Genomic DNA, 10,996 nt, shown 5'->3' on the forward strand with positions numbered 1-10,996 from the left:
TTGATTGCTTGACGCAGGGTCCAAGTCCCCTGGATCATGTTTGTTCCGAAAATCACGTTCCTGAAGGTTTCATTCCGTTTGGACTCCATTTGATATTCTTTTTCTGCGAAACCCTAAAATAGGCAAAAAAACAGCAATTCTGGGCTAGGCCTCCTGTTAATAGGTTAGTCCCAAAAATAATATAAAAGTGTATAATAAAGCCCAATAATCTCCAAAATAGAATATAATATAGCATGGAACAATCAAAAATTATAGATACGTTGAAGACGTATCACGTAGTAATTTCCAAATTTTCCTATGCGCACGCAAGATCATGGTGATGCATAGCAACGAGAGGGAAGAGTACCGTCCATGTACCCTCGTAGACCGAAAACGGAAGTGTTATGACAACGCGGTTGATGTAGTCATATGTCTTCACGATCGACCGATCCTAGTACCGAACGTATGGCACCTCCGCGATCTGCACATGTTCTGCTCGATGACGTCCCATGAACTCCGATCCAGCAGAGCTTCATGGGAGAGTTCCTCAGCACGACGGCGTGATGATGGTGATGATGTTGCTACCGACGCAGGGCTTCGCCTAAGCACCGCTACGATATGATCGAGGTGGATTATGGTGGAGGGGGCACCGCACACGGCTAAGGGATCAATGATCAACTTCTATGTTCTAGGGTGCCCCCCTGTCCCCGTATATAAAGGAGCAAGGGGGGAGGCCCGCCGGCTCTCCTGGGGCGCGCCAGGAGGAGGAGTCCTCCTCCTAGTAGGTGTAGGACTCCCCTTTCCTGCTCCTACTAGGAGGTGGAAAGGAAGGGGAAGGGAAGAAGGAAGGAGAGGGAGGAAAGGAGGAAAGGGGGCCGGCCCCCTAGTCCAGTTCAGTTTGGGCTAGGGGGGCTGCGCGCCCTGCCTCCTCTCTTCCACCACTTGGCCCATGAGGCCCAATACTTCTTCCTCGTATTCCTGTAACTCCCCGGTACTCCGAAAAATACCCGAATCAATCGGAACCTTTCCGATGTCCGAATATAGTCATCCAATATATCGATCTTTACATCTCGACCATTTCGAGACTCCTCGTCATGTCCCCGGTCTCATCCGGGACTCCGAACTACCTTCGGTACATCAAATCACATAAACTCATAATACCGATCGTCATCGAACGTTAAGCGTGCGGACCCTACGGGTTCGAGAATTATGTAGACATGACCGAGACACGTCTCCGGTCAATAACCAATAGCGGAACCTGGATGTTTATATTGGCTCCTACATATTCTACGAAGATCTTTATCGGTCAAACCGCATAACAACATACGTTGTTCCCTTTGTCATCGGTATGTTACTTGCCCGAGATTCGATCGTCGATATCTCAATACCTAGTTCAATCTCATTACCGGAAAGTCTCTTTACTTGTTTCTGTAATGCATCATCCCGCAACTAACTCATTATTTGCATTGCTTGCAAGGCTTATAGTGATGTGCATTACCGAGAGGGACCAGAGATACCTCTCCGACAATCGGAGTGACAAATCCTAATCTCGATCGATGCCACCTCAACAAGTACCATCGGAGACACCTGTAGAGCACCTTTATAATCACCCAGTTACGTTGTGACGTTTGGTAGCACACAAAGTGTTTCTCCGGTATTCGGGAGTTTCAAAATCTCATAGTCAGAGGAACATGTATAAGTCATGAAGAAAGCAGTAGCAACAAACTAAACGATCATCGTGCTAAGCTAACGGAATGGGTCAACTCAATCACATCATTCTCTAATGATGTGATCCCATTAATCAAATGACAACTCATGTCTATGTCTAGGAAACTTAACCATCTTTGATTCAACGAGCTAGTCAAGTAGAGGCATACTAGTGACACTTTGTTTGTCTATGTATTCACATATGTACTAAGTTTCCGGTTAATACAATTCTAGCATGAATAATAAACATTGATCATGATATAAGGAATAAATAATAACTTTATTATTGCCTCTAGGGTATATTTCCTTCACCTGTTCATTGGAAGGGGTCTAGCATACCGCAAAACGGAGGAAACGGACCTCCTACGGTCGAAACGGGGGTCCTGTTCATCAGGAGGGGTGTTGCGTACCGCAAAACGGGACTCCACGGGATACTGTTCATCTCCACCGTCGACCCCCTCCAGCCTCCACGGGCTACTGTTAATCCACCGTCGACCTCCTCCAGCCTCCACCTGCGACTGTTCATCCACGGGCTCCTGTTCATCCAGCCTCCACCACGCGCTACTCAATCGGCTACTGTTCAACCAGCCCTCTCCACGAGCTCCTATTCAACCACCCCTCCACGGGCTACTGTTCATCCAGCCCTCCACTGTCTACTGTTCACCCAGCCCTCCACGGGGTGGTCCTGTTCATCCAGCCCTCCACGGGGTCCTGTTCATCCAACCCCAACCGGCTGGATCAATTGGGGTCCTGTTCATCCAGAGGCAACACCACAGGGTCCTGTTCATCCACCCCCACCGGGAATTGTTCATCCACCCCCCCCCAGCAACGCTCACTATTCATCCAGAGGCAGCATCGATCGGCTTTAGTTAGCAGCAGTAGCGAAGGAATCGCTCGATCGGGTTCAGTTAACAGCCATCGATCGATCGCTCGGGTTCAGTAACGCGTAGCCTGCAGTGCAATCGCTCGGGTTCTGTAGGCGAACGCCTCGCTCGCGTTCAGTCAGAGCCCAATGCCTCGCACCCACGTGCGTGCGTGTATGAGAGAAACACGCAAACCTCCGTGCATCGCTTGGCCCCGACCACCCACCGTAACCGGAAACACCCCGATATTTTCCTCGCCCTCGCTTCTACCATGATTTTTTCCGTCATGGACGGCCCAAAGAATGTCATGCAGCTGCGTCTCCGACCCGCTCAGGACAAAAAGCCCATTTTCTCTCATGATTTTTTGTCATAGAAGTAGGAGCCCACCACATCTATGATGATACCGGGTTTTGTCACAATTATCGTCATAGAAGTGTCATAAGTATGACAAAAAAAATTGTTCGGCCCAAAATGTCACGGATGTGTCTTTTTTTTGTAGTGAAGGAAGGGGGGCCGCCCCCCACCCAATTCGGATTGGGCTTGGGGGGCGCCCTCCACCTTGGCCGCCTCCTCCTCTCTCCCACTAAGGCCCAATAAGGCCCATACAATCCCCGGGGGGTTCCGGTAACCCCCCAGTACTCCGGTAAATGCCCGAACTTACCCAGAACCATTTCGATGTCCAAACATAGCCTTCCAATATATCGATCTTTATGTCTCGACCATTTCGAGACTCCTCGTCATGTCCGTGATCATATCCGGGACTCCGAACTACCTTCGGTACATCAAAACACATAAATTCATAATACCGATCGTCACCGAACGTTAAGCGTGCGGACCCTATGGGTTCGAGAACTTAGACATGACCGAGACTCATCTCCGTTAAATAACCAATAGCGGAACCTGAATGCTCATATTGGTTCCTACATATTCTACGAAGATCTTTATCGACCAAACTGCATAACAACATACGTTGTTCCCTTTGTCATCGGTATGTTACTTGCCCGAGATTTGATCGTCGGTATCTCAATACCTAGTCCAATCTCATTACTGGCAAGTCTATTTACTCTTTCTGCAATGCAACATCCCTTAACTAACTCATTAGTCACATTGCATGCAAGGCTTATAGTGATGTGCATTACCGAGAGGGCCCAGATATACCTCTCCGATACATGGAGTGACAAATCCTAATCTTGATCTATGCCAACTCAACAAACACCATCGGAGACACCTGTAGAGCATCTTTATAGTCACCCAGTTGCGTTATGACGTGTGATAGCACACAAAGTGTTCCTCCGGTATTCGGGAGTTGCATAATCTCATAGTCATAGGAACATGTATAAGTTATGGAGAAAGCAATAGCAATAAACTAAACGATCATAGTGCTAAGCTAATGGATGGGTCAAGTCAATCACATCATTCTCTAATGATGTGATCCCGCTTATCAAATGACAACTCTTTGTCCATGGCTAGGAAACTTAACCATCTTTGATTAACGAGCTAGTCAAGTAGAGGCATACTAGTGACACTTTGTTTGTCTATGTATTCACATATGTACTAAGTTTCTGGTTAGTACAATTCTAGCATGAATAATAAACATTTATCATGATTTAAGGAAATATAAATAACAATTATTGCCTCTAGGGCATACTTCCTTCAGATTCGTAGATGCGCACCCGGCCAACCCCGCTGCTGTTAGAAAACAAAAAATCCTCCCTATGATCACCCAAGAATAATATGAAGATGCATATAGGGTTTGGAACAACGATCGTTTCCGACTCCAGAGTTGCAACGGAAAAGACTAGTCGGTGTAGATCATACTTGGAGTCCCTCGAACCGTTGATGATGATCTCGCGAACCGCCCTCGAACGGAAGACCGAAATCATGGGTTCTCTAATTGGTTACAAGCGTACGGTCTTCACGATCCGGTAGCGCTTCGCCGTCCAGAACTAATTATCGTTGGAGAATTAGAGGAAGGAGATTAGAACCAGGCTGGGCTTCTAATTATGATGATTAGAGGATAGTGATTACCTTGAGCATGTGACCCTGTAGGTTCGGTAAAACATAGAGATGAACGAAACTCCTTTGTTCAATGACTAATAGTGGGATTGTGTACGTCCATATCAATCCCTATGATTACACGGATGTCATTAGAGTGAACCTTTGGTTGTCATGTGATGTTCCTTTTGCTTCGTGATACTTTACAAAATCCAAGATGTGTCTGTATCCTCCTGAGTCATGCACATGCTCACTATACCGTTACCCTCATTACCGATTTTGTTCTTCTTTCTCGTTGAAGTGTTCCGGCATCCTTGTGACATATTCATCTGTGTCTGGCCAGACAATGATGGATACCGTCACACCGAGAGGGCCCTAAGAATATCTCTCCATCGTCAGAGGAGCAAATCCCACTCTCGAGCTATCTAGTCCCTTGTCAAACTTTCTGATGAATCTGTAAGTTGTCATTATGATCACCGTGTTACTGATGACGTTTGAGCAACCCCAAAGTCCATCATACGATAAGAAGTGACTACGATACTCTCATGGTCAGAGGAACTAAATCATATGTTAACACTCCATCTTATAACAATTTATTTCTAATGATATTATCTCAAAGTATAACAGACAAGATTGGGTCGATTCAATACGATTTCTTCTAACGTCATACACTTAATGTTGTTTTAGTACTATTGTTACGCTGAACGATATCCTAAGATCTCGAAAACATGATCACCAACAACACTTGAGCGAGTCTTAGAGGCAAGACTAGGAACCTATTCTTTACCGTTTATCATTCCATACGTGCATATGAGTTTTCCATTGAATCACATATTCAAGGATCATAGCAGTTATACCATGAAATATAAACTCTTAATTATAAACATGAAAATATAATAAATACAATATTATTGCCTCGAGGGCATATTTTTAACAGCTGCCACACCAGCGCGCCTCAATATCCTGCAAACCCTCCACTGACGACAACCACACAAGCGATGAAAACTCCGGGAAGCTCAAATCCACACAAACCCCCACGACCCGTGTACCGGGTCGTGGAAGGAGGTGGCTAACCACGTCCATGGATAACCAGGTCGAATCCAACCTAGTGGTGACGCAGCCCAAGGCCAACGAGTCGGTCCAACGTATGTGTCCGTGAACTGACCCACCCTGGTCACATTCAGCGGAGCGGCGGTGCTGAACAAATACAACACAGGGACCGACTCGACCCATTACTTCGTTGATGGTCGGCAGCCGACAACCGACCGCACCGCCAGGGACGACGCCAACAGGACTGGCCAAACCCCCCACACTCAGAGAAGATGCAGCCTAGGGATGTGTCGAGGGTGCTGTCGCGTCAAGGAGGGAGCAACCCCCGAGTGGAGAGAGAGCAGTGAAGGGAAGGAAGCTGAGAGACTTGGCCGCCGCTGCGGGCCAGTTGACGACGAGGTGGGCGCTCGAAGGGGGTGGCGGCGGGCTTGAGAAACCTAATCGCCCCTCGTATTGTCACACAAGGACAACGCAAAAAAAAGGCTCATTCGCTTTTGGTGTTTACTCAACAAGACATTTTGCACATCCTTGACTCTCCTCTTTTTTATAACTGTAACTATGGGCACAAGATTGATGGTGTACCAATCATCGACATGACTTCTCAAAAGAAAAAGGAAATGAGATGAGAGTTCATGTTAAATCTACTGTGAAACTAAGGTCAAAAGGGGTGTGAACTAGGAGCACTCGACGGCGCAACGCTCCGAAATCACGGCCGATCCTTTGCCCGCTCTCGATGCATGGCACTTCCAACAAAATGATTTGTTATGTGTCAATGCACCATCAACGCGTAGAACCAAACAATATGTACCTGTGCTGCGTCATTTAAAATATGTGCAGCGCCTACATTAGAGTACAGAACAGCGTGACGGGACATCATAGTAAATTCGGCAGATAAAGTCTGCAAACATTGACTGGATGAAAGACTTGTGCACATCGCGGGAAACTAGTCGTGTCAGGAGTGAAAAAGATGTGAAGGTTCACTTCCGCAAGTAAAAAGAACATGGAGGTCCGGCGTACACTGACACGTCTATGGTCCGCTCTAAAAAAAATGAATGTATGTAAAGACGAATTTGAGTCGACAAAAAATTCATTTGAACAAGATTGATATTAACACTAATGGTATACGGTACAAGTTCACTAGCACCCAACAACCACATACGGTGCTTACAAGATTATTTTTTTTACAAAGTAGTTAGAAATACTAGTCCGGCACACGCGGACAGATGATGATCCTCGTTTGTTTACTGAAGAATTACAGACATATCAGCTAAATATAAAAAAACATTAATCCTAGAAATTAGTGTAGTAAAATTTTGATTTTCCTAGGAAAAATATAGTTTTGTGGAATTTGTATCATGACTTTTCACGGAATTAAATTTTTTACAACCATGAAATCCACCATTTATTTCTATTATATCAGGATGAGATTCTCGGTTTTTACAGAAGACACATAACTTCATGGAACTTGTTTCACATTATCTAAGCCTTGGAAATGATTTAAATCAACTGGACATATTTTTTAAGGTGAAATGATATTTTAAAACTTGGTAAAAGCATAAACTTGTGAAAGATTTTTTTATTAGTTAGTTGCTAGTTAGACAACTTGAATATTAGATGTGTTGTAACGTGAAGGTGAACAAAGACTGCATGCATGTGGGCTGCTGTCAACTGTCGGATGTCATTCAAGCCGTCCGCAATGAACATATTTATTATCCCTCAGAGGTCATTAAAAGTGTGCAGAAGGATACAACCATATACTTGTTTTTTAAAAAATATACGTCGAACTAAAATAACGAATACACCCGGACTAATATAGTGATACGGAAACCCTATGCTTGTTTAATGGTAAGATATCAGAGGGGCGAGTGCTCCTATGCATTTTCGGGTCATAAGTATGCTCTCAATAGAAAATTTGACAGCCCCAATCGTATGATCCGCGAATGGCTTCTATAGAAAATAAAATCCTAGCTTAATTCTTCCAAAATGCCTGTAGTGCGCATGAGCTTGCAATCATTCCTTGGGTCCAAAGGTGTGAAAAGAGTTTTTTTTGGAGGGGGGAGGGGGGAGGCCATTATGGCTAGCTTTATTGGACTAAAGAACAATTACATCGTTTACTAGTTGGCTAAGTAAAAAACCCGGTGGTTCATTAGCCCAACTATTGTCACATTTATTACAAAAACTGAACTTAGCTACCTCGTGAGCAACCGAATTTGCATCACAAAAACAATGCTTAAAGATGACATTCCCTATTGACGTAGCTATATCAACGCATTCCGCAAAGATTGCCGCTGCCGCATCCCACCATTGAGCTAGCCACATTCTTTTCAGAGAATCGGATTCTGCTTCAACTCTGTTAAAACCCAAAGAATTTGCCAAGTATAGTCCATCGCGCATTGCCATTGCTTCAACAGTCATTGCATCAGCTGCGTTTTGGATGAGTCTACATTGAGCTGCTATGAATATTCCTCTTGCATCACGCAAAATTGCCGCTGTTGCACCCATGCCATCATCTACATGGAACGAGGCATCAACATTAAGCTTAACGAAGTTGGGTTCTGGTCTCGTCCACTTATGTTCACTCGTCTCTGGCTTTTGAATTGACTTCATATAGTTCCCGATAATAGCCAAAATCAAACCAGGCCACCGGAATGGAGGAGGGCAAGAATCATGATGTGTATGTTGCCTACGCAGCCACCATAAATACCAGCATCCGGTGGCGAAAACTTTTTTACAGTTCAGACTTGGCATAACAGACAAGGGAACGTCTGACTCAACGAGTAGATGTTCCAAAATTACCAATCCCGACCGATCAATGTGTAAAGCATTGTTTACCTTATCAATAAGGCCCAGATCAGTCCATAATCTCTTGGCAAGTACGCATTGAAAGAGTAGGTGTCTCACATCTTCAGGGCTATTCTTGCAAACCGGACATACACCACTCATAGGCAAATGTTTATTTGATAATATTGATTTCAGAGGGACAATTCCTCGGAGCGCTCTCCAATAAAAAATCTGTACTTTTCGTGGAACTTGCAACTCCCAAAGGTGATTCCATATGCTGATTGCCTGTTACTACTGGACGTGAGATTATCTCCTACTTTGCCTCTGTATTTATGTGACCATTGTTCATGGTAAGCAGTCCTCACTGAAAAAATCCCCGAACTCGTAAGATGCCAAGCAACAAAATCATCAAAGGCTTGAAAGTTTATCGGAATCTGCAGAATCCTTGTTACATCCACAGGGTTAAAAATGTCTCTGATCAAGTCGTCATCCCACTGTCCTGTAGCTGGATCAATTAGCTCCACCACCTTAGATATCAAAGGTGTGAAAAGAGTTATCATCATGACTATTCTACCTTGAGGTCCTTGGCCTAGCACGCACATTGTGGGTGCCTTTGCCAGCGCTAAAATTTCCCACATCACGCTTTGCACTAAAGTTTCTCTTTGTATCTAGTGTCTAAAACTTTCTCTTCAAGAGAAGAAACAAAATCACTTCTTTCTCCTACCACATTTTCCTTTCTCCCTTTTCATTTCTCCTAGTTGCAATGTGCAGTACCGCAACCAGGCAATCTGTCTCGTCTCTGGTTCCAGTCATAATGCACATTGCGCATGCTCTATGGTGGGATCCACGCAATAAAACAGTGTCCGAGTTCGCCTCCATGGATTCTGGTTAGCCAAACCTTGGAACACAAATTTATTGATACTAATTTAGGAATGATTAGACCAACTCCAACGCATGACCCCAAACAGATATTTATATTGTTCGGAATTTGTCCATTTGGATCAGACAATGGGGTGGTGTCCGACCGTTTTTCTGGATGCACCGGCCGTTCGTCCAACACACGAGCGCATCTCGGCCGCATCTCATCCGGCTGCATGTAAATTTTTGCAAATGTAATTTTGTCAGCGAACGTAGCTCTTCATGCGAACGGTCATAGTTCATGCCGGCAACAAAGCCAGCGGTCGGCAAATATATGCCAACCTACAAAATGGTCAAGCCCCAAGTTTCATACAGACAACAAAGTCAGCGGTCGGCACACTAGCTAGCCTTCAAAATAAACAAGCTACACACTTGCCAACCTTCAAAAAGAACGGCCATAGTCCACGGCCGAGGCCTCCCTAGATCAGGCCTCGGGTGCTCGCAAACTTCCTCCGCGCATGAAAAGTTTTATGAACTACCGTCCAAAAGACGAATCCTTTTTGCTCAGCACCGGTTTTGGGGTCTTGGCCTATCTTCATCCAACTCTCGCAAATCAAAGTGTCCTCTTCCTTGTTGTATGATCCCGTGTGAATGCTTTGCTTCCTCCTTTGTGCCTCGACTCTTTGGGTAAGCTCGTCGATAAACAATGGCTCCTCCGCAATGTCGACCTCTTCTTCCTAATCTTCGCAATACATGTCATCATCTTCATGCCATGAGGTGCCACGGTCGTCGGCCTCTTCTTTTCATGGGCACCGAAGTGGTCATCACCATCTTGGCCATGGCCATCTTGGCTTTGGGTCTCATCGGAATCGTAGGCATGGCCTTGGCTTGGCCACGACCCTCGTAGGCATGGCCTTGGTCGTCGACGTGGAAGTCTTGGCCACGGCCCTCGTAGATAACGTTCTCCATTGACACGGTGTAGTCAGAGTCGTCGCCGTCGGCGTCGGGATTGGCATTTCATCAAACAGCTTGCAGACGCTGGGAAGGTTGGTCGTAGGAATCGACCGGGGCTACTTCCTTTCCATCTCGTCGGACGACTGGCCAGCGCCACTGAACCCAGGCATGACGTTGAGGTCGATGACGGCCAGGGTGGCAGGGTTGGCCCGTGCGATCATGTTGTCATCCGGCGACATGAAGAACCGGGTTTGGCCACGCAGCCACGGCGGATGAAACCCGGGCGTCTCTGGTGTTATGGAGGAGCTCAACGACTAGTACTGCGGAGAGCGAACGGCCGACGAGTCTATGCTTGCCGCGGCCATGGAGGCGGCGAAGAGAATGGCCGACCTGGGTCGGCACAACCCTAGCATGACGAGGGTCTGCGTCGTCGCTGCCTGCGTGGCGTTGGCGAGGATGGCCTCGTTTTGGTCGACGACGGCCTTGTGTTGCACGGCCTGCTGCATGGCCGCGGCCTTAGCGTCGGATTCGACAGCAGGTTTCTTCTCCACCTCCCTTGTCCATGGGCCCTCCTCTTGGTTGATTCCTGGTCGAGCCGCGCAAGCACCGTCGGCATGAGGTCCGGCCATGGTTTCTTCGGGCCGTTCTTCTTCCTCATGGGACGCCGCGGCGCTGGGTTTCTTCGGAGCGCCAACCATGAAGGAGGGAGGAGAGATGGAGCGCGGGAGGGCTTTTGGGAATGGGAGGGAAAGTGGGCACGGTGTGTCCCTGACAGACGAGCCAGAGGAGGACAAGAGTGTGTGTTCCGC

This window comes from Triticum urartu, chromosome 3A (assembly GCF_056163025.1).
Source record: "Triticum urartu cultivar PI428250 chromosome 3A, HENAU_Tu73, whole genome shotgun sequence".
Taxonomy (NCBI): Eukaryota; Viridiplantae; Streptophyta; class Magnoliopsida; order Poales; family Poaceae; genus Triticum; species Triticum urartu.